The 25,543-nt window shown below is 38.0% G+C and overlaps 1 long non-coding RNA gene across 1 annotated transcript in view; it reads left to right on the top strand.

Annotated features, from left to right (window-relative positions):
- Positions 1-24,229, top strand: part of LOC307187580 — a 68,523-nt gene extending 44,294 nt beyond the window's left edge. The window contains exon 3 of the long non-coding RNA XR_013828649.1: positions 24,114-24,229. This is a non-coding gene — a long non-coding RNA (uncharacterized lncRNA). The remainder of the gene's footprint in view (positions 1-24,113) is intronic.
- The last annotated feature ends 1,314 nt before the right edge of the window (positions 24,230-25,543 follow it).

Raw genomic sequence — 25,543 nt, 5'->3', positions numbered from 1 at the left:
CAGAGAGCTCCTTCATCCTCTCCCTCCATGAACCAGGAAGTGGGTACCAGACACCACATCTGCTAGTGCCTTGATCTTGGACTTCCCAGTCACCAGAACTGTGAGAAATACATTTCTATTGTTTATAAGCCACCCAGTTTATCATATTTTGTTATAGCAGCCCAAGCTAAGACAGCATTTGATAATTTTATGATTTAGTAGAAAATCCCAAAATTTGTTCTAGTTTTCTTTAATGTTGTTTCATGCTCTCATTAAGATAGAAAGAACTGGCAGGAGTCTCTTGAGGGTAGCTCTTTTGCAATTTAAATGATTCTTATTAAACAAACCTGGAGGAAATAGTCTATTTTATTATTTTTTAGAAATAACTGAATCATAGTATTTAATCAGTGACTCATTTTGTCAAACAAATACTAAAAAAGTATTGGGTTACTCAATAGAATACAGTATCAATTTGTATGACAACATTATTTAGGATTTTAGAATGATACTGTGCCAAATTAAGGAAACCTCTCTAAGATTTTTCCTCATCATATAGAGAATGACAGTGATGAGAAGACAGTGATGAGAAGAAGGAATTAATATTGTTTTGGAGTTATAAATGGCTTCCTTTTAAAATGCATTTCTTTCACAAGTACCATGATACATATGATAAAAGTCGGAGACTCAGGTCAAAACAACAGGCTATTGTAAACTAGCTGTCAGGAGGACATCAACAGGAGGAGGCATTTCCCACCAGTATCCAGTGGCTTGTTGAAAAGGTTAACATCCTTTTAAAAATACTAGTTAACTATCCACTAGAGGAAAAAAAATCAGAATTTACCGACAAAATCAATCTCAGCTTAAAAAAGGATTTAATGCTGCATATTAGGAGGAAACTGCATTCGTGATTTTAAAATATTTAGCTAACAGATTGTTTATCTTCAATCACAGATCTGTATCTGCTGTTTAGCTCATGGAACTAAAAATATTCACTTATTTGGCACATTCTTCTGGTGAAATTATTGGCAGAAATTTCAAATTAGATAGAAATCTTATGTTTCAGAATGCAAAGGTGTTCTTTTTTTCTTGGTTTTATGTTTTTTGTTCTTTGTTTCTTCATTACAGGAGGTTTATAATGACATGGGTAAAAGGAAAAGTGTGAGTAATTATTGAGAATAAAGGAAAACTAATAACTGTCAGGTTAATGAGTCATTTGATGAACTTATGTAAATTTTTTTTTTAAGCAAGTCCAAACCAAGAGCTCTCTCACCCTTTACACTGTTTTTTTTACTAGCCCTTTGCCTACTTGACCGTCATGAAATCAAGAAAACGAAAATTACAAAAAGGCATAATTTTTTTCAGTGACTTTCTGGTCTCTGTCACAGATGGGAGCCCACAAAAAAAATGATCAGTAAGCTAGTTTCCAAGCCTACTTTCTTCAAGAGAAAGACAAATTCTAAACAAGCCACATAGTTCACAACAACAAGCAACAGATGACTCGTACGTACCCTGATGGCGAGGGATAGAAACAGCACATGGGCATAGGACGTCTTCCTTAGCAGAATTTCTTCACTGCTGAATTCCAGAGTAATGGCTCCAGAGAGCCGCTGAGAATCTTTGGGTGCCTCAGCTGCCTGTGGACTATCATCTCTAGTAAACCTGGAAGGTGGATTTGATGTTGTGTTGCTACCTAAACAACCAACTTTCTGTACTTCAATTTACACATTAAGTTGTCCCATGCTTCTCCCTGTATCCATGCTGGCACTGGGTAATGTAATCCTCACAGGACACAATCGTTAGACACATATTAAGTTTATTGTTCCCACACTTTATGGTGTTCCATTTACCAAAGCCATCCTCCTTTAAAAATAGAACTGTCACCGTACTCTTTGCCCCTCCTTGAGAATCCTTTGTCTTTACCATGGGAACTATTGTGGAAAAGTTAAGCTTTCTTAGAAAATATGTATATTTAGACTTAGAAAAAGAGAAAACATTGTGGAAGATAGAAACAGTATTAGGAAGCTGACCTGATCATAGTTATACTGGTTTCCTCACTACAGAATTTCTCAGAGCCTTTAACAATTAATATGCAAAGTTGTTGTAAAAGGGGCCTCAGGGGAGAATCTGTTCTTAGTGAGTTGTTACACCCACCTGATAGTTCCTTGTCATAATGTACTTTACATTATTCCATTGCTGAATATACACACCTCACCCCCACCCTCCATTATAGTTTTATTTAGGACACAAGTATCCTCTTTTTAAAACTCAAATGCTTCAGGAGGGTAAGGAGATTAGTAAAATTTTGTATCTTAATGGGGTTTACTTTGAAAAGGTTGCTTTCCCCTTAACATCTAATTATGCTCAGTTGCAGTGGTGTTGATTTAGAAGGAAAGGAGTAATATGTTTTCAGAGCATGTGCCATTGAATGGGTACATTTCTGGGTGTAAGGAATAGCAGGGGGGACTGGATAACTGGGAATGGGAAGAGAACTGTGTGAGTGTTTTTATTTGCCTTGGGTTGGATTAGGTTGGGTTGGAGTTTGTGGGAGAAGTAATAATAGAGTCAATATAAAACCTAATGATGTCTGTTTCACAGATAGGCCTATTTTCCACAAATACATCCATCTTTCTCCCATACAACAAACATTCCTCCTCTCAGAATTTTAGCTAATTAAATTCTGGGACCCCTGAATGCAAAGTTGAGCTACGTTTGGGTTAAATGTGATAAGAGTAGCTAACTGAGGCCCTACCATCCATTTGTTGAAACTGTTTTTATGATAAAGATTTTTCCGAGTTTCAAAACGTGAACTTATAGGTGTACTTTTAAAATTTAACCAATTGTAATAGGTAGTCTACTTAAGGTTCTTTTTTTTTCCACTCAAAGTGTTATTTTTCCTAAGTTAGAGTAACAAATCCATCCTTCTAAGTGTGGGAATGTAATTACTACTCATAGAAATATGTGTATTTTGGAGGTTTATATTATCACTTTTCATTTGGAGACCTCACATTATTTCCAAAGTTCAAATCACATGCAGCCCCCGAAATATTTAGCATCCTGTCTAGAGAGAGACAAGATTATATAATGATACCCTGGCTTAAGTAAAAACAAACCAAACTAAAAACTTCATCACAGGTAGTTATAATGTTGATAATCAGAACTGTCTCTTTTAAAGGGCAGCCCTATCCCCCCAAAAAATAAAATGCATGTTTCTTGATAGAAATATTGTATTAACTACATTTTCTGTATCCTTGATTCTCTGGCATCTGGGGCCTTCTTAACCAGGTTAAGACTGCCCTTCCCATGACTGGTTAAATATTCATACTTGAGATAACAAATGAATGCCCTACAAAAGCACAACTTTCATATACAAACCAACCAATCAAGATCCCACAATCCCCCCCTCCCCACACCTCTGCTGTTGGGCTTTTACATTCCAGATCAATATTTCTCTGTCCTAATCATCTCAAGACCAGGTACCAGACAACTTGAGAGAGCCCCTACACCCCAGAGCTGCTGAAATTATTCCAACTAGCTAATCCTAAGCCTACTTACCCTGCCTCACTCACTTTTTCCCCTCAGAGATCACAGTAAAGTCTCTTGCCCATGCTTTCCTCTTGCTTCCTCTGCCTCCTGATCAGCCCTGGTGCTTCTCCACGTGGCCCCTCTTGGGAACTGTAACAAACTATCTTTTCAGTGCCAATTATCTCCTGAACTGTTGGTCTCACCATACCTGATTTACGATAAAATCTACATTTTAAAACAAAAGCTGTAAATTTGTGTCAATGCGTTGTTTAATTTCCAGTTCAAAATGCCTAGAAATAACAGAGGGTTAGTTCTGCATCCATAGATGATGGTCAAATTAGCCCCTTTGTGGTGTTATAACAAGAGAGTAAAAGGTTTGAAAATTTGGATCCTCTACCAGGTCAGCTGTCCCTGTCTGTGAGGTCTGAGCTTCAGTGTCCTTATTTATAAACTGAGAAATTTGAACTAGATAATTTCTATAAGTCACTCTAGATATATGATATAATTTCTTAGTGTTTCTGCTAATATATTTTTATTAACAAAATTCCTTTAGTATAGCTCCCTTAATCTAAACATCATGGGAATATTATTTTGTCTGCTGCCAGTCTTGCCACCAGATGTGAGTTCCCTTATGGCAAGTGCTTGTTTAATTAATTTTTCTTTCCTGGCCCCAATCATGGTGTGCATCCAACAGGAGCTCAGCAACTACCACAACAAAGACAACTGTTGATTGAATCAAAGTACAGTGAGCTTCACATTGGGTGGAAAGAGATGGCCATGAAAACAAGATTAAGAAAACTGGTATTTTAACTGTAAGCTTGAATAAGAAGAAAATGCTACATTGAGACAATCCAAACCTTTCCTGCTAATAAGTAAATTGGTTATTTGTAAAACAAAAGAATCAGTCACTAGAGATATTCTCAATAACTAGGAGAAGTCAAATGAAAACTTTTTAGGAATTTTTATTTCAGGTTGCTTTAGGTTTCTTCCTCCCTTTTTTTTTCAGAATGAATGGTTATTGGTTTGATTATTGGTTTGAAGTATTAATTCAAAGACTGACTTAAATTTTTTTTTCTATCCACTAAAAGCAACAATGGACATTTTTAATTTTATAGAAAAATGAAAAAAAATATTAATCTGCAGCCATGCCAAAAAGGCAAACAAAAAGAGCAGCGTTTAATTAAATCTAAGGGCTAGAAGTCTTGGTACATTTTTTTCATTTCCCTCTTCATTCCTCTTCCAGCCAGTAGCTGAATGTTGCATTGTAACTGTTCCTCATCTGATTTACATTTTTCTCTCTTCAGAAAGAAGAATATTAAAAGTCACAATAGTATACATTTTAGAAGAAAATTTTAATTACTAATTCATAAGAAGTAATATTCATGCACCATGTTACATGATCTAAATTAAAACACTAAGTTGAATTTGCTCTGGGGGATGTTAATACCAGGTAATATAGGTAAAGGGATATGTGGATGTTTTCCATATCCTGTAAAAGAAAATTCTGAGTTTCAACAGGTGAATACATTTCATCTGAGTTAAGGAGCCCTCTGTGATCTTTATTTGGGGGAGAACTATATTCTAAAAATGAGATCTAAATAATTTAATTCACTCTCAGATTGTCCCTAATCCTTGACACCAAAGATTTGGAGGGTACTTCAAACCTCTCTTTCCTGGAAAGACTCTGCTCCTAGTTTATCATCTGGAATTTAGAAACACGAGTTTCTAAATAGTTGGTTAAAACTTAGTCTGCATTATGCCATGATTCCTGTTGTGTAATTGCTTTGATAGCTGAGTCTTCTAGTCACTAGACTCCATTTAGCAATTTTAATAAAGAAGGCAGTTATGGAAACAAGGAGAGATCAATGGTCAGCCCAGCTTTATCAGCACACCATGAAAATTAGAAGTTCTCTGATGAGTATTCCTGAGAAGTACACTCAAGCAACTTGAACAGAATCAACACCCACAGAAAATCTTTAAGAATGCCACAACGATTTCCATATAAGCAAAGTAGAAAATTAAGAATTTTATTCAAACAACTTATATTTAAATAACTGAAAAATATATATGGCAAAAATAAATTAGAGAGCATGTGACAAGAATATCTCTATAAAATGAAAGAAGCAATCTCCCTAGTTACAATCATGTCAGCAACATGATAATTTTCTATAATCAGATAGCTGAAATGCATTGCTCTTTACTATTCCCTAACCCACCTAATGCCTTATACAGAAAAAATTTTCAGTAAATATTTTTAAATTGATGTGTTTATTATTCTAATGCAGTAGAGGAAAACCTTTGTGTATAATATACCAACAGGCTGAACCAAAAAAATCATATGATCTGTTCATTACATGCTGAAAAATCCCTTGAAAAATACATTCCTTATTTTGTTTAAGTGTAAAATTGGGGATGGAATGATTGTCTTGTAACATTAAAATATGATTTGAAGCAAAAATTGTCATCATGTTCAATGGAAAATTTCTGGAAGTATTTCTTCTTTAGTCTACATTTCCTTAAACAGAACTGGCTTGGGATGATAAAACAAATATGGGACATATATTTGGCCATAATCACATATTCTGCTTCATCCCATCCTGTAATGCTTTATGTCATCCTCCATCAAAAGTTCCCATACACCTTATATCTGAGTGTATGGTATGCGGGCTTTTGGCTTCAGTGGCTATCAGGGTGTCCATGTCCGTTGGCTGCATCCTCTGTGGACCAGTCAGTGGGTTGTGGAGCTCCATCCTATTGCTGGGCCTCCAGCAGTTGCACCTGGAAGTCACTCTCAGTAGGCATGGACATCGCCTCCATGCTCCAGGCTAGGGGCACTGCTGCCTGTGGCAGCTCATGATGCCAGATTCACCACCACTGGCAAGTATTGGTACTGCTGCTGCCTCAGGTCATAGGGCACCAGCATCACACTGGACAGAAGTTGCAAGAACCCCTCCCTGCAACCTTTTCACCACATCATTAAATTAGTCACACTACCCTGACTTGCACATTTAGCAGATCATAGCGCTTCCTGTGAGAAAACATTTTTTTACTAACAGTCAGTTCTCTGTAGGATTAATGGAAATGCAAATAAAAACAAAAATGAGAAGTTTTTTTTACCTAATACAGTGATACTCAATGGAATTGTAGATTGGTGCATCCCTTTTGGAGCCCGTATATGTTTTAGGAATCACAACATTTGTACTTTTTAAACCAGTAATTCCACTTTGGGGAATTATTCCTGAAGAAATAACGCAATATGTGGGAAAGGTTGTATAATGAGGGTGTTCATTACAGTATTATTTATAATTGTGTGAAGTAGAAACAAAATAAATGCTCAAACACAGGAGAATGATTATGTTAATTCTGAGTGAAAGATTAAGTTAATTACAGCATAGCCACTAGGTAGAAGATAAAGATAAAAAATGCACAAAAGTGATTGAAGAAAATAAATAGCATGTCTTTATTATTGTCCACATGAATATGTAAAAAGCTTAGAAAGGAATATATAAAATTATATTTGTTTTAATGATAGAGTTGTAGGAATAGTTTTTCCTCTAATTTCAGCTTGACCACTTATGAATTTTTAGTTTAAAAAATTGCATGCCTTTCCACACTAAGACTTAGGCTTGGTAGCCAAAGCTAGTACATTTACCAACAACTGGCAAATCACCAACTGTTGAAAAAAGTTCTGATTGCTTCCAGTGTAGCATCACTGAAGGCTGGCTGAGTGTCTTTCAAGTGCCCTGCTGGATTTCTCAGTGGCACCTCATTCCGCAAGATTGGCCAGGGCTCTTGGTCAGTAAGGAGACACACAGATCCTCCTCCATGGCCTTTGTCTGATATCTCTGAATCTCAGCCAGAAGGGAACGGTCGCTATAATTGTGAATCACTTTCTAAGCTTCTAATGAAAAGTCAGCCTGAAATACTACTGTTGTTAACCGTATCATGGAGCTGTTGGAGATTTAAATCACACTACACCAAAGCAAGGAAGGAGTGCAGAAGGGAGCTATAATGTAAAGTTTCAAATGACATCAGCTCATGTCAAGAGGTGATTTGTGGCTTTTGCTTCAGAGCAGCTTCAGCTGGGTCCCAGGAACTGGAAACTGAGGGACAGATGGCAGGTTCACAAGCAGGAAACACCAGCCATGGCAGGCATGGGAGGTGAATGGAAAAGCAACCAGGACCCTCGGACCCATTCCTGGGGTACCATGCAGACCCCAGAGTGCTGAGCATACATTAGTAATTGTCCTCAAGAGCTGACACCTTGTAACAAGATTAAGATCAGACCTCTGCAGAGTGTGGACAGCCCCAGAACTAACAATTATTCTGAAGAAGACTAAGGAGACCATGAAAACCTGGGGTGACATCTGCTATCTAAGTCTTCCTTCCTTCCTCCAAGGTTCACCTACTACTTTCGCTTTGTGATTTTGGAGAAAGTCACTTGGCCTTTCTGGGACTCAATTACCTCACCTTCTAACAGAGGTCTAATACTAGAAAATTTCTAAGATCATGTCCAGCTCCAAAATTCTCAGAATCTCTGATTCAGAAAACTTCACAAAACATTCCTGGTCACACTCTTGCCACCTCCTCTTGAGCACTCAGAGTACTACCAGCAACTTACAACTTCCCATGAGACTGATTTTCGCTAACATCTGAATGTTTTCACTTGTCTTTGCTTCCCAGATCAGAAATTTACCCTCAGGGTCATGTGTCTCTTGGTACAGAGGATATAATAGTACTTGATAAGTGAATACTCATTTGAGAAATGAAAAAATGAATTACGACATTCTCTTGCATCCATACACACTAGATACTTAAAGATCAAGAAAAGGGAAAATTACATCTAAAAAGTTTGCTTCCCCTTTGTCTGATTGGGAAATGTCAGTGGATTCCCCAGGAAGCAGATTCTGAGACAATGATTAGTGTGAAGAAAGCATATCAATACGTGCTCTTGGGATTAACACTCTTGGATAAAAGGAAGAAAATAGGATGGGGCAGAGGGAGAAAGAAGAAGGGCGAGTACAGTCACAACAGAGGATTCAGCAAATTCAGGGCAAAGGCCTAGAACTGGGATGATCCCTTAGGGTTGTCCCAAGTGGGGACGAAGAGTTCAAGAATTTATACCCTCCTCCACACCTTCCCACGTAGACCTGTCACTGTCACACGAAGGGGATGTGACCTTGGGTGTGGCTCTTCAAGGGCAATTCCCAGAGAGAGAAGAGAGCTGAGGGTCAGCAGCTGGCAGGTGGAGGAGTGATTTAGTGCTGCGGGGCAGGGTAGATGAGGGCAGGGTAGCACCTACTGCCCAAGAGCTAGCCCATTCTGTACCACACGATGCTGTTTTTGTATCGAATTTTATTGTTTACTAAATGCTTTCACACACCTAACTCCTGTAATCCACATAACAGCCCTGTGAAATGTGACTTATTATCACCCGTAAATATGAGCTGACAGATGAGTTTTGCGAGTATATGGAAGGTGTCCCGGGGGGGCTCCCAGAACTAATGAAAGGTATTTGAAAGTCCAAGGATATGGAACACAATGATGTGCTGGGTGAGCTAAAGATAACCTGTCAGTAATTACTATTATTGTGGTCATTATTGCCCTCAGCCTGTGGTGACCTGGAAAAACTGGATTACAGTAATATTGTGCTCCCTTTTTTTTTTTGATAGCCACTTCACTCTTCTTATTCATTTTAAGTTATGATTATTTAAAGCCTGGGACTTTTACATATGAGTTGCTCTGAAGTTCTGTGTTTATGCAAATCATATTTTTTCTATAATCTAACAGCAGAATGTGTATATATGTGTGTGTGTGTGTGTGTGTGTGTGTGTGTGTGTGTGTGTGTATATATATATATATATATCTCCTTTGTTATGTACTGAAAGTCTGTGTCCCCCCGCCCCAGAAATTCACATGTTGAAGCCCTAACTCCCAATGTGATGATAGATGGGGCCACTGGGAGATAATGAGGTTTAGATGAGGTCATGAGGATGAGGCCCTCATGATGGAATAAGTGCTCTTATAAGAAGAGGAAGAGACACCAGAACTATTTCTTGGCCATGTGAAGATGCAGCAAGAAGGCAGCTGACTGCAAGCCAGGAAGACAGCCCACACCAGAAGTCAAATCTACTGGCACCTTGATCTTGAACTTCACAACCTCCAGAACTGTGAGAAATAAATGTCTGTTATTCAAGCCACCCAGTCTATATTATTTTGTTATAAAAGCCTGAGCAGCCTAATACCTCCCTTAAAAATTATCGTGTCTTGGTTTTGGTCTATATTCTCATCTGGTGAGGTCAGGCTTCTCTGACAGTTCTAATATGCAGCCAGGGTTAAGAACCAGTGATCTAGGCCTGGCTTAATTCATTTTAAACAGTTGCATAGTCCCTTTACCATCCATTCTCTATTCATAAACTTCAATCTCTGTTCTTCATTTTCCCATTGAAGATTCTTCTCCATAATTCAGAAGATAAAAGCAAAATCTGAATTAAGCAGTTTTACTTCCTTTTCGTCACTTATTAATCTAAGCCTAAGTGATGAGTGTATGCTTTCCTGGTCCTTTGGTTGAAAACATAACTTTAAACATTTATTAGCATTGTTTTCAAATCTCTGCTAAATAAAACAATTCCAACAGATTTTTTAAAAAATCATATGACTTCTCTTTCTCTTTTAACCTCACCCAGTTGCTCTTTGCCATGCTTTCAACTCTGGTTTTATAAATACCATAAGTTCAGTCACTGTTCAAGCACGATCCAGTGACAATTACGGCATCATCTTTTCCTCCTTGTGTTACAAATCTAAGTTCACTGTGTGTCTGTTCTCTAGCATTGTCACATCAATATCCCACTCCACAAGTGTCATTTCTAATTCTCTTAACTGCATTTTCTTTTTAAAAATTGCCGGGTACCACTTGTACTATTGGAAGGCTCTATATGACAGTTTGGAATTTATGAAGTCCACTCATGTATGTGATTCCCTCTGTATTTTGTTTTGTGGGTCCAACTGGCCCATATTCTACTTCCCCTGGAATTTCATGTTAAATCCTTTTTTACTCAATTATGCACATCATTTTGAGAAATGTTCTATTATTTCTCAGGACACCATCAGTCTGGAAATTTTAGCTATGGTCCAGAAAACACCATCCTCTTCTTGACACCATTTAGATAGCCAGCTTTTCTCTTTAAAACCATGACCCCCAAATGGAAGAGCAAAGGACCAAAAATCCTCCCATGTCCAGCAAAGTAAAAAGTTGCAGCGTCCTTAGAAATCTACCTCGATACTCATTGTAGCTTTCTTATTGATTACCCTGTGAAGGAGCAGAAATAAGTTATGGTTGATTGATTGGATAAGTCTGAACAGATTTTCTTCCAGGTAGGAAGAAATGCACTTCCTGCTAAGGTATCATCACTATGAAGTTAGAGTGACCAACACAACGAGATTCTCAAACTAGTGAGGAGATTCCTTCCTTGGGGGTGACCATCTATCACCCTGACTATTCAGTTAGATTTGGGTTACTGCTTCTTTCTTCTGAAGGGCTGACTTTCCTCCTGGGAAGATTGTCTAACTTGGTATTTAACATGGTGCCCACATTTTCTTTTTCTTTATTTCTGTTTGTAAACTTGGAGACTCCAGTCTCGATCCACATTTACATCCTCAAAATCCTTTCCATACTGACTTTTTTCCTTCTTGTCCCCAAGTCCTTCTTTTTCTGTAAATTCCAGAAGCACAGAACAATTCCTTTAGCGTACCAGTCCCTCGGGGCTCCAGAACATCTGTGGTTTCTAGGCAGACTGTGTCCTGCTTACCATCTACCCACTGACTGCCTGCAGCCTTTCATCTCCTGGTGCCTCAGGTCTTTCTGGGAAATGTACTAAATATACCCACACACATTCCTCATCTTGATTTTTAAGAGCTGCTATTCTGAGAATTAGCAATTAGTACAAATTAGTGCCTGTAGTATGGTGACAGGGCAAGAGCCCAAAGCTCTGGAAGCTGAGGGTTCAGGTCCCACCATTTCTGTTAAACTGGGTTGCCTTGAGAAAACCATACTGATAGCTCTGAGCCTTATTCTGTACATCTGTGAAATGGGGAGGCAGGTGGAGACTGGACTAGGCTAGGTTTTCAAAGTCTTTTTTTTTTAATCTTTAGGACCCTTTGCATGAAATCTCATTGAAAAATTCCAAAGTGTAAAAGAGAACATCAGGGCTTCCCTGGTGGCACAGCGGTTGAGAGTCCACCTGCCAATGCAGGGCACACGGGTTCGTGCCCCGGTCCGGGAGGATCCCACATGCCGCAGAGCGGCTGGGCCCGTGAGCCATGGCCGCTGAGCCTGCGTGTCCAGAGCCTGTGCTCCGCAACGGGAGAGGCCACAACAGTTGAGAGGCCCGCGTACCGCAAAAAAAAAAAAAAAAAAAAAAAAAGAGAACCTCAGAGGGGACTGAGGTTGAAGTAAGGGTGAGCCTCATGTGCCTGGTTCTGACTTCCCCACGCTACCCTATCCCACTCCCTACAGCTGTTCGCTGCCATCAAAGAACCTCTCCAGCTGCACATAGAACAGCTGGAAAACAAAAATCAGAGGTTCTCAAAATTTGGCAGGAATCACCTGGAAACTTGCTGTTACTGTGTAATTCCCCTCAAAAAAAAAAAAGAAAAAGGTAAAATAGACAACTAAGGAGAACATACTGTATAGCACTGGGAACTCTACTTAATGCACTGTGGTGACCAGAATAGGAAGGAAATCCAAAACAGAGGGTATATATGTGTATGTTTAGCTGACTCATTTTGCTGTACAGTAGAAACTAACACAACATTGTAAAGCAACTATATTCCAATAAATTTTTTTAAAAAAGCATAGGAATTTGCCATTTACTGTTTTTATTAAGGATTAGAGATGCAGAATGGTACAATGATCACGTCCTGAGAAATACTAAACTGAGTGAATCTGAAGTCTCTTCAGCTCCCTTCAGTAGTAGGTCAAGAAAATACAGTGCATATGCTGATTCTACACTATATACCCGCCCTCTGTGACACTGGACGAGTTACGTAACTTTTTCTGTCTTCACTTGTAAAATGAGGGCATTTATGATAATGCCCACCTCAAAGGATTGTCGCCAGGACTCAGTGATCTAGTTTATGTCCAATACTTAGAACAATGCCTGGAATGTGTTTGAAACTCAACAAATATCAGTGCTTATGTTCACTAGCAAAGTGTGACACAAATTGCATATACACACTCAAATTCAATATGCCAAATATTCCACACATCTCTCTAGCTGCTTCCTTACCTGCTACATGTTCTATGACCTGCTTCTGCACCACCGCTGGTCTCTTGCCTTTTTTTTTTTTTTTTCGCCTTAGTTTTCCCATCTGTAAGATAGGACTAGTATTATTTGATTCAATCTACCCAAGAGAACTGTCAATACAGGGGAAAATAGTTTGAATGTCACTCGCAGATCTTTAGAAGAAAGATGTTTTGTTATACACCAAGCAGCATTATTTTGATATTTAGTATATTAATATAATTTTCGTCAGCATCTTAGAAGGCTGGCTTATTTATGTACACAACTAGTGGAACAGAGTGTAGAAAATGGTGGGCAGTGGTAAAACACAGCCCATTTCCCTGAGTGAAAAAAGGCCCATAAGTCACAGGAGACAGACTGAGTTGTGAAGGTCATTCACTTCTTCACAGGAATAAATTATATTATACCATCAAGTAAGTTTTTTCAGCCGGTCATAAAGAAGAATACGCCTAAGTAAGTTACTCGCAAATGATGGTTATAAACCACTCACACTGTAACAAATCAAATTACATCATACAAACCACCTAGTCACGCTCGAAGGGTTACCAAATAGGGGTGGGGAGCAGAGACTCAGCCTCTTCGTCAGCTTCTCAATTCTTGCAAAAGACCACGCCCATTCGTGGCTGAAGATGGACACGGAGTAATTAAGTTGTTCTTGGGCCGACTTTGAACTCAGATGAGGTATCAGCAAGGCCTGTGCACAGGCTTTGTGTATGGCCCTGAGACTGATGCTCTGCTGCAAACAGTCCATCTTTGCTGAACGAAGAGCATAGAGAAGCAGATTTGGGCAGATGTAAGCATCTCCTTTTTGGAGAGCTGAGGAGAAGTAACTACTAACAAGGCAGACGACAACAGTAGAGAGATAAAGAGCCATATGCAAATTAGGGTGAGGTTTCTCCTCATTTATTCTCGGATTAAAATCATACAATCCCAGAAGGGTAACATTTTAGAGGAAATAATAGCCAAGATTGACTTCATGCTGACTCTGGGCTGGCAGGGGACGGGGTGTAGGAGTTATTGTTCCCATTTTACAGACGAAGGAACTGAAGCTCAGGGAGATTAATTTATCTGCCTAACCTGACACAGCTTAGTGACAATGCTGAGATTTAACCCACATTCGGCTGTCTCCAACGTCCATGGCTCCCAGGAGTCACCAAGGCTCTTTCTAACAGTCTATAATGCCTCTCCAGGTAATCTGCAATGGCAAATAACCCTTCTTCCTGGGTGCCAGCTCTTATTGGCAGTAGATCTAGTCTCAGCAAAGAATAGTATACAACAAATGAAACAAAACAGAAAAGCAATCCATGATGAATTGAAAAACACCTACTAAAAGTGAGTGTTTGGAGAATAAGAGCTACATGTTAATTGCTTGCCATCCCTGATTTAGCCTAACCTCCTGATGTTACGGGAACTGAGGACCTGAGGGATGAATTGACTGGCCTAAATCCTGCGATATTAAGCATCCATGTCTGCTGCCTGGGTACGGACCTTTTCCCACTACCCCAGGTCGCTGATAATAAGGAATGGGATGATTGTTTGCACACCTCCTCTGATCTTACCAATGTACATGGATACTTCTACTAGTTATCCAAGACCTTTAGCATAATGTCTTTCATCAAAAGTAGTAAGACAATTTTACATCACTATTTTTCCAGTTTTATCGAGAAATAATTGACGTACATCACTCTATAAGTTTAACGTGTACAGCATGATGGTTTGATTTACATATATTGTGAAATGGTTATCACAGTACGTTAACATTCATCTTCTCATCCATCTTCTTTTCTTAACAACAGATATACTTGTTTTCATTATCAAAAATTCAAACAATACAGACACAAAGGATAAAAAATAAGTTTTTCCTTCACTAACTCCCATCCCTCTCTCCTCCCTAATATGATCACTCTTAACACTTTGGAATCTCCTTTGAGAATTTTTTATGCAGTTATAGATATTACAGATGTTCATACACAAATATAGAGCTTTAGGGATTAATTTAAATGTGGACATACCACAGAAACTACTCTGCAACTTGCATTTTTTAATTTCACAATTACTTTTCTACTTTGTATGTAGCACCTTTTAGAGCTCTGCACTGTAAAACCACTTATTAAGGGAATGTGATATAATTTGCAAAAATTTAGATGCATGTCCCCTGAAGTTATCTTTACTCGAAAAGAATACACCTAGTGGACTTCCCTGGTGGTCCAATGTTTAGGACTGTGTGCTTCCACTGCAAGGGGTGCGGGTTTGATCCCTGGCCGGGGAACTAAGATCCTGCATGCCTGCAGCCAAAAAAAAAAAAAAAAAACACCTAGCTATTTAACCATGTTTAGGCTACCTATAAGGAAAAACAATTTTTTAAAGCGTCTTTGACTATTTTAGAGATTCTCAAAATCCTAAGCATCACTTCTCATGTGTCCTTTCTCCCCACACACCTTTACCTATTCATCAATTTCCTTCAATTTTACCTCCCAAGTAGCTCTGGAACCTTTCCATTCTTCTCATTTTCCACTGCCACCACCCTATGGTCACCCTTTGCCTGGATTATAGCAGTGCCCCCCGATGGTCTTCTTGTTTCTTCTCTGGCCCCTTCCAGACCACTCTCCATCCTGCAGCTAGTCCAACTTTTTGTAGCATCATCCACTTATTGTATTCTTTCAACAACAATAAGACCTCTTTGTTTCTTTTGAAATATTTAACAATTTTCAATTTTCCACCTTGTCTCACCCCTACATTTCCAAACAAAATCGTGAATGTTTTAATTTGTAGCTAAATCAAGACTCAGAAAAAGTACGTCATATTGTTCCAAGCTCCAGAATCTTTTCTTTTCAGATTATTTCTGGATGTTCCATTCTATGAGAAACGTTAACTCGGGCAACTGAATCTCTACCATTCATGTCGAGGCAGATTTTTTTTCCCTTGAACTTTAAAGAATGTTGTTAATCTTCAAAGATTATCCATTCATCTCATAACATTTTGCATAACAGTATGAATTTTAATTCTTCTTCTGAAGCATTAAAATTACACCTATTGTCCAAGATGGCTAAGAAGGAAGTATATGTGTATGTATAAACATGTATACCAATTGTTGTTTCGACGTGTCACTCATTGTTGATTCTCTTCTCAGCAAGCTTCCATGACCTTTCATTTGTTTCTACAAATTGACATGATGGGATGTTGAGCAGCAGGTTGATAATGACTTTTGTTTCCGTAGAAAGATTTGGAAATTTACATTTTCTAGCTCACAGCCTGACTCCAAAAACACCCTGCTTTCAGGCTTGTCCACAGTGGCCTGCCCATTTGACCCCAAAAAGTGGTATTGTTGTGACTGATAAATTGAGTGAGGCTGTCACTCTAAAACCAAAAGTGGCAACAGGTAACTAACAACTGGCAACCCATAACTAGCAAGAAACAGCAAGATATATCTGTATTTAGAAAGTAAACAGTTTATTGTATCCTGCTGAAATTACTAAAAGTAGACAACAAATCTGAATCCTCCAAACCCACGATGAATTATTTTCTCAAATCCTTGAATACAGGTGTAGATCAGGGTGGACCCCCTCCAACATTTCATGATAGGAACTTTCTTTTATCCTGAGGCTACTGCAATATATTACTAGAGCCATATATTTTTTAATATTAGAAGAAAAGAGTTCAGTACCAGAGACTATCCTTTAGAAGAGAGGCTTTCAAATATTTTGTTCTAGCGTTGCCAAGTGAATTTTGTTTAATTATGCACACCCTAGAACAATTTTGACATACAATATTTTTTTCATATGATTAATTAATTGCAAAAGATGTCACTTCTGGCATATTATAAATATTGATATTTTAAAATAAAATGTTCCACCACTCCTTTAGATGTGTTTAATGAAATACAAATACCATAGCAATTTAGACCCATAATTATCCATTTACAAAACAGTTGGAAATTTTGTTATAACTTTTTCTCCTAAAATAGTATTTTCATCCCACTTCCCCTATAGAATGTTATACTAAACATATATATTTTATGCTTGAAAGTCTCTTACTGATTGCCTTATCATAATTCTCTGCAATTTAATATATATAACACATATATATGTATATATATATAATTTAGTTTTTAAAAAATTCTTGTGACCATTATACTCAGGTTAAAATAATACTATTATAAAATAGTATTAATAATACTATTATAATGCATATAGTTAAAATATTTCTCCTAGGTTTACTTGCCGTTACTTTGTTTTTGGTAAACAACTTACCAAAACCTCAAAAATATGTTACAAATGTTGATCAACAGTAATCCTAAGAAGTAAATTTTTATTGTGAATCCATCTTTTAATAAATGAATGTGGGTTGCTTATGAGGCCTTGGTTAAAGGAATGGTGCAGTTGACACTGGTTTGGTATCAGAGGGTTTGTACTTAGGGCAGTGCACCCTGTGAAATTACAGATAGGTGGTAAGATTTTCTTTGGGGAAGTATGGGAAGAGAAAGAGGGAGGAGGGCAAGGGGAAACCAGACTATTGGTAACATCCCAGGCAGTGTGGGGAAAGAGAGCATATATCGATATTAATAACAAATCGATTCACTTAAAATTATTTATAACCATATCTCCCTGGGAAAGTCTGTACACCTCGGTTTGAAAACCACTGCTTTCAGGCTCTTCTTGATTTGATAGCTCTTCTCCTCCAGTAAGCCTCCTCAAACAGGCAAAGATGACCAGAATGGGTGTGATCAGAGTTTACCTTCTTGACCGTGTGTGTCTATTTGAATAAGACTGAACATGCTCTCCAAGAAACATATCTTCCCTTCATTATTACACTCCTACTATTAATACAAGGCCATGCACCATGTGGATATGAAATAATAATTCATTAATAATTACTTCTGGGATAATCTCATCATTTAAAATTTAGCTTTGTGAAAATTTATACAGTTTTTTCAAAAGAGTAAGGAAGAATCCCTTGGATTGTGACAGTGTATAAGCAAAAATAAGCTGATATTTAATATATTTAAAATTGTTTGTCTGCTCTAACTATTGTATGAACATCACACACACACGCACGCACACACACATACACACACACAGATATTCTGGTTATATGCTAAGTATAGTTCAGTGCTAAGCAAAGTGAAAAAGTCAGAAAATAACAGGGCAGAGATTACAGCAAGGTTACAGTTGGGGGCGGGGGAATAGCAGCTCCTACAGAATAATAGGTTTTAAATTGGAGGTCTTTACTTAAAACCCTCAGGAAATAAAAAGGGTCAAAAAAAAAAAAGGGAAAATTGCATAAGTGTTATATTACTTAAAAAGACAATCTCGTTTCTCTTTCAAAAATTGCTGTATTTTTTGGAAGATGCCTTTGACAATGGATGTCATCACTTAAGGACCATTGCTCAGTGAAAAAGTGATCACGAAACCTGACTTTTATGGTACTTAAGTGTTTCTGCCAGTTTATAGAAAATGATGACATTTTGACCACTTTGATTTAAAGAATTGAAAACTCAGAAATGTAAATTAAGAAATTAAACTAATTCTTAGTGGTTTTTTTATTTTGCAATCGTGAAATATTTTTAAACAATATTTTTAAACGTCATTTTGAATCAAATTAAAACTTTATCGACTAGCATCCAAAATGAAATTGATGTGTTTAGAAGAAAAGCAGTCGGCTTCTTCAGTGGCAGGGAAAACAAACAACTAATCAGGGCAAACCTCTTCATGTCATTTTATTTTTACACATTTACTTTAAGAATCCTCTTTATATATATATATATATATATATATATATATATATATATATATATTTTTTTTTTTTTTTTTTTTTGCGGTATGCGGGCCTCTGACTGTTGTGGCCTCTCCCGCTGCGGAGCACAGGCTCCAGACGTGCAGGCTCAACGGCCATGGCTCACGGGCCCAGCTGCTCCGCGGCATGTGGGATCCTCCCAGACCGGGGCACGAACCCGTGTCCCCTGCATCGGCAGGCAGACTCTCAACCACTGCGCCACCAGGGAAGCCCAAGAATCCTCTTAATATTGATAGCATATGCTAAAATCATTGTCTGAACTAAAGTTTTGTAATGTCAATCAGAAAAGAATAATGTGTTTTAATTTCTTTTCTATGTAGAATTTAAATAGGTATTACATAATAGACAAGAACTCAAGCTTAGTCAATATGTTCCATTCATGATCAATGTAAAGACATGGGATTAACAAAAGCTCATGCATTACTTCCTAACTATATATACAAATGGAACCTTGTTTCATAAATTTGTTATTTCATGAATCACATGCCTGGTACATGATATTCTCTCATTTTTTAAAAACGTAATGAATTATTTTTCCTATAGTCGTTAGCCTATAAATTCAGTAGACATAAAATTCAGTAGACACCTAAGGCACGAGTTCAAGTGAATTCATGCTATGAGATTTTATAAATGAAAAAAGAGAAGATGGAGTAAGGAAGGAGAAGTCAGAATGGCAACAGTAACCTTGGGGTTGATGTCACCCATTCTTCAACCAGTTTCATGGTGTTTAATACCTCTGCTCCCTGGGTGGGCAAGATAGGATTGGGTGAAAGATAAATACAAGACCAGAAGAGGACAAGAGCTTGAGTGTCAGAAAAAAGTAAAGAAGATGCAGGAGGAATGAGACAAAGGCCACAGATGAAACAGAGAAAACGACAGAGAATTTGACAGTTATTTTCTAGTGAATATTCAAAGTAGGAAAAAAGTTAAATTCAAACTGTTTTCTTCTGTTTGTATTTCACTAAAGCTTATTATTATATTTAGGAGAAGGTGTATGACTGACATCAAAATTTTGGTTATTGCTTATTCCAGATTGGAATAATAGCTGACATTTGGGGGAGTTTATCATGAACCAGGCACTGGGATCATTATATTATGTATATCATTTCGTTTAATCCTCATGACTCTAAGACATGGGCACTATTATTATCCCAATTTTATGGTTAGGCAACTGGGCTTAGAGATGTTACATAACTTTAAGTTTACTTATTATGGTGAGCTCATGCAGCTAGTTTCAGTCTGAGGCAAGACTTCAGACTTATGTTTTTTTTTAATCCAAAGTTTTTAAACCCCTAGGCTACTGAAACTGCAAGATTAATGAAATTCAAATATGCCTTTGAGGGCTTCCCTGGTGGCGCAATGGTTGAGAGTCCGCTTGCCAATGCAGGGGACACGAGCTCATGCCCCGGTCCGGGAAGATCCCACATGCCGCGGGGCGGCTAGGCCCGTGAGCCATGGCCGCTGAGCCTGCACGTCTGGAGCCTGTGCTCCGCAACGGGAGAGGCCACAACAGTGAGAGGCCCGCGTACCACAAAAAAAAAAAAAAAAAAGACAAATATGCCTTTGAAATCCAAGTGCAAATTTCATTTATTAGTAATCGCCAATTGACTCAATTTAAGTATAAACTCCTAATTAAACAAATAGTTTAATGTGTGTGGTACAAGCAGAGGGGTATTTTGTAATTTTTTTCTCACATTCATTTTCCCTAATGAAGACATTTAGCTAGGATTTTAGCCTTGACGGATGTCATATGAGCGTATAAATATCTCAACACAGGTTAACATATGTTTTCAAAGAAATGTATATAAATATCTACATATTCATTTAAATAGATAAATACATGTAGATAATGTATGTGCGAATATACTTAGAAATCAATATATAAACTTGTATGTAAAAAAGGTTTTATATCTTTTATATCTGTCAGTCCCCAAATCAATGGGTAGATTTAATGCAAAACAAATTTTAAAAATCTAACATAATTTTCAGAGAAATCATCAAAATTATTTATCATTTCATCTGGATAAATAAACAAAGAGAAAGAGATTACTTGCTTTGTTAGGCATTGAAGTGTTATAAAGCTTAAATAATTAAAGCCCTGTGATGAGACCAATGAACAGAAGAAAATAGTTCGGCAGCAGTCACTGTGTGCATACAGTATATGATAAAGCAGATATCTTAGACCAGTGGAAAGGACCTTGGTTATTTATTAAACAATGCAGGGGAAAGTGAATATTTGTGGAGAAAACTAAGTTAATTAAACTGTTGCTTTCATGAGGATATAAAGAGGCTAGAAAACTCAAAAAATGCTAATATCTCTGAAATATGGTCAAAAACCATTTTTATTAATAATCACAAAGTCGATAAAATTTTATTCAAAGATTATCACTCCTTTTTTTCCTTTGTAACTAAATTCCCATTAGTGTACTTAATCTAGTATTCTGCATAAATCTTAGATTCATTAAACAATGCTGTTTATATAAGAATTAAGGAGTACATTTTAAGAATATATCATCTTTTTCACCTGCTGTATATATATATTTCCTGTTGCCCTCATTCCTTCTGATACTTTATGAGAGCGGGAGGCTACCTTTTCTGTTTTCTTAGAGGAGATGCTGCTCAAGTTTAAAACTGGGGTGTGAATAAACAATGGTGAATTTATAGCTACCTTAGACCAAACCCTTTGCAAGGCACTAGACCTTGGTCTGTGCCCGTCATCCCTGCTGTAGATACAGACAAAAGAGAGGGTAAGGAATGCAGGTCCTGGGTTTGGGCTCACAGTCTTATAAGATGGGTATAAGTCTTTAAAATATCATTGAGAGATCTTTTATTACTGTGAGTTCTGTTGAGTTTGTTACCCTGCAGAGAAATGTCGGTAGAGACTTACTTGTCCTTCCTGCTGGAACAGTTATTTGGAGTGATTGCAACTGGGATTTTTCCTACTATGCTGGATTGGGGGCGGGGTGGGGGGATAGGGGATTGGTTTTGCCTAAACGTTTCTATTTTCTTCCTTTCTCTCCTGGAGAAACTTTCTTTAGTGGGGCTGGTAATTTTAATTGTGGTTTCTGAATATCGAGAGCATGTTCTATAAAGTAGGTCTCTTAAATCCAGGTTAGCATCTTTATAGCTTTATTTTCTGCTTGTTGTCTTAGTGGCAACTTTATTTTTTCTCTTTTTAAAAAAAATTTATTTATTTATTTATTTATGGCTGAGTTGGGTCTTCATTGCTGCGCACGGGCTTTCTCTAGTTGCAGTGAGCGGGGGCTGCTCTTCGTTGCAGTGTATGGGCTTCTCATTGCGGTGGCTTCTCTTGCTGCACAGCACGGGCTCTAGGCACGCAGGCTTTAGCAGTTGTGGCATGCAGTCTTAGTAGTTGTGGCACGCGGGCTTTAGTTGTGGCACGTGAGCTCTAGAGTGTTGTGGGCACGGGCTTAGTTGCTCTACGGCATGTGGGATCCTCCCGGACCAGGGCTAGAACCCATGTCCCCTGCGTTGGCAGGCAGATTCTTAACCACTGTACCACCAGGGAAGTCCCCAACTTTATTTTTTTAGTTATGAAAATTTTCAAGCATATGGAAATTGTGAGAGAATTGTATAATGAACATCCATATATCCATAATCTAATGTATTCTAGATCTTAATTTATTAATATTTTGCTTTTCTTGTTGACATATTTTATATCATTCCCTGTAAACTTGCTAGCTTCTTTTGTAAGGAGGGACATTCCTTCATCAAATATAACTATCTGGTTACCCTGAAAGACAGTTTCTACTCGAAAGGCAAGGTAAATTTTTAAATCTTTCCCTTAAATAACTACATTTCAGAGTCAGGAGTTGGTGGTAAAGTGATCTCCAATAGTAGCAATAAGGGGATTTTTGTCGTTGCTGTTTGCTTTTTTTAAAGCACCATTATAGGCTCATAGATTTTTATATAGTAAATTGTATAAATCAATTACAGTTATTCTTTTTTTTTGCGGTACGCGGGCCTCTCACTGCTGTGGCCTCTCCCGTTGCGGAGCACAGGCTCCGGATGCGCAGGCTCAGCGGTCATGGCTCACGGGCCCAGCCGCTTCGCGGCACATGGGATCTTCCCGGACCGGGGCACGAACCCGTGTCCCCTGCATCGGCAGGCGGACTCTCAACCACTGCGCCACCAGGGAAGCCCCCAGTTATTCTCCTTGATGCTTAAATTGTTCAACTGTGGGCTGTAGCCACCCACCAATTTTCTTCTGGCTTGATTGCCCATTTCTCATAGGGTGGAAAGCATGATTTGCTGAGAAGGGCTGCATTAATGGGGAGTATGAAATTAGGCTTAGAGGTGGAGTGATATCAAACTTAGTTACCTTTACCAAACAGATGGCAAGGAGAGAAGGCTGAGATTAAACCAGAAGGGAAATATGCAGCTTTATTTTGACACGCCACTTTCTTTTCTAGATGCTAAGTATGATTTTTAACGGATACTTATAATTATTTTGTTCTGCTGCCCATTAAGTTGGGAAGAGCTTCCTTGAGCTCAACTCTTTCATTCATATTTTTGTCTGGATTTAACGGAGAAGTGTAAGCAATCTTATGAGCCATTTGTTTGCTCAAAGTGAGATGCTTTGCAATGGAGAAATATCTCGAGGTGATGTTAACTATTTTCCAGTGAATTCCAAAGTGTTTTCTGAATTTATTGTCAAATAAGTTATACTGAAAAATATAACTAAAACTTTTTGGTTTTCACGAATTTTTTTCATGTTGAACTTCTATAAGAATGATTACTTTTCAATAAAGGCAGGAGGAGATCAAACTATTTGGGTCATTTGACCTATCAGTATCAGAGGAGTGGATATTTTCAGTGGAGAGAAATGTAACACGTCTGCACAATTCAATTAAATTATGAGACTAAGCAATGAAACTAAATTCCAGTCACCTGAAATCTAAGTACTAAAATATTCCAGCCTTCAGAGAAATATGAAATTGGGAATAATGGTTAATGCTCATTAAATTTCCTTTATTTGTGTATCTTCTTTTATCAAGCACAGGAGATGCTACTGCTGTTATGATAAGCTGCTATAACAAATAATGGCCATTTTCCAACTCACCAATATGGGATTGAGATGAAGGAAATCTGAAAAGGAAGGCCCCCGCAGGTGTACTTAAAGATGGAAGGATTTGGTCCCTTTCAGCATTGACTTTCCATGCGTTATTATATCCCCAGGGAAGTTTCAGGAGATGTGTGTTTGAGCCTTGGAAAAAGCGGTTTGCGTTCATTATTAGCAGCAATAGTAATAAAAAAAAAAGTGTCAACACGTTGTATCACCACATTCTGTTCCTCACATTTATAAATACAGTCTCTAAATTACACATAATTTACCCTACTTCAAAATGAAACTAAACCAAACAAACAAAAACAAAAAATTATTTATATTTGATTTCTTGCTTTTCAAAGTTCTTCCGACTTTTAAAAAATACCGTGTGTGTAAAAGGATTGATGGAATAAGATGCCTTTTATGCAATTAATATTCTTCTTTGGCAGAAACAAGAAGACAGAGAATGGAGAAAACAATAAAAGAAAAGGGCAGACAACCACCTGCCGAAGGTCAAGCAGAGGGGCCGCACTGGATTACTTAATTCAGTAATACCACAGTAAAGGTAGCCGTTACTTTTATTGTAGCTTATTGGTGCTTCTAAGAGCACTAACAGTGAGAAATAAATGAAAATGGCTTCAGATGCTGCAGATGACAGTGGGAGGCCAGGTTTAATTCACCCTTATGAAGTCTTCTTGAATGGTGTCACTTGTAGAATTTGTACTTGACTTTTGGAAACATAAAATGTTCTTGCCACTGAGAACTAATTAAGAAATCTGGCCCTCTGTGACTGAGCTCATTTTGTTCGGGTTGACTGCATGTTCAAGTCTGACTCAAGATGCGCATCTAATGTACACTGTGACCGACTATTTCAGATGGATTAAGATAATTGCTTAGCTCAACACTAGTCTGGTACATTCTGTGAGAATGGCATTCAAAGCCCTTAACTGAGACTGCTACCAAGTCACCACTCCAGGTTTTTAAGAAGCTTGAAGTGCAAAATTTCAAGTTTTGCTTTGGAATGAACGCATAGTAATCCCAGGCTACCGTTAGCAAATAAAGAGGAGGATGTACCTTGTAGCAGGTAACAACATAGATGGATCTTGCAGGCATTAGGTTAAGTGAAAGAAGCCAGACACAAACCATAGGTACTTATGACTACTTATATGAAGTTCAAGAACAGACAAATGTAATCTGTGCTGATAGAAGCCAGAATGGGAAATGGGTATTGACAGGGGCACCAGGGAAGCTTCTAGGGTAATGGAAATTTTCTGTATCTTGATCTATAATGGCGACTCAGGGTATATGTCTATAAAAATTCTCTGAACTGTACCCTTTCTGCATTTTACTACATGAAAGTTATACCTCAATGAAAATAACCAAAAGAATTTTGCAAAAGTACTTAAGTTTAAACTGATTAAAAACAAAACGAAATGAAAAGTTCAGATTATTTGGTCAAAGGCCCCAAATAATTTCATCTTCACAGTGCCATCATTTGAGTGCTGTAAAAGGTTATGAGCTCCCGCTTCTGTATTTAACTTGCCTTTTCTGCTATGCAAACTCAGCAAAGGCATCAAAACTTAGTCCATATAAGCAAATTTAGTGCACTCAGTCTCCCGTGTCTTGTGTCAGGTGCATCTCAAGCAGAGAAGTGGAGAAGTCAAGTCTTCCATGAGGGCCAGGACCACAAGACTGGCCTCAGGAATTCATTTATGGAATAAATATTTATTGGTGCTCTCTGTGAGCCAGATGCTGCTACAAGCAGATACGTGGGGGAACAACTAACACAAGATCCATACCACGTAGACCTTCCGTTCAGGATTAGGGAAGAGAAGAAAACATGCAACTTAAACAGAAAGGCGCAAAATACTCTCAGCTG

The sequence above is a fragment of the Stenella coeruleoalba genome, assembly GCF_951394435.1.
Source record: "Stenella coeruleoalba genome assembly, chromosome: 6".
Classification (NCBI taxonomy): domain Eukaryota; kingdom Metazoa; phylum Chordata; class Mammalia; order Artiodactyla; family Delphinidae; genus Stenella; species Stenella coeruleoalba.
Note: the sequence above shows the minus strand (reverse complement) of the source record. Positions and strands in the feature narration are given on the sequence as shown.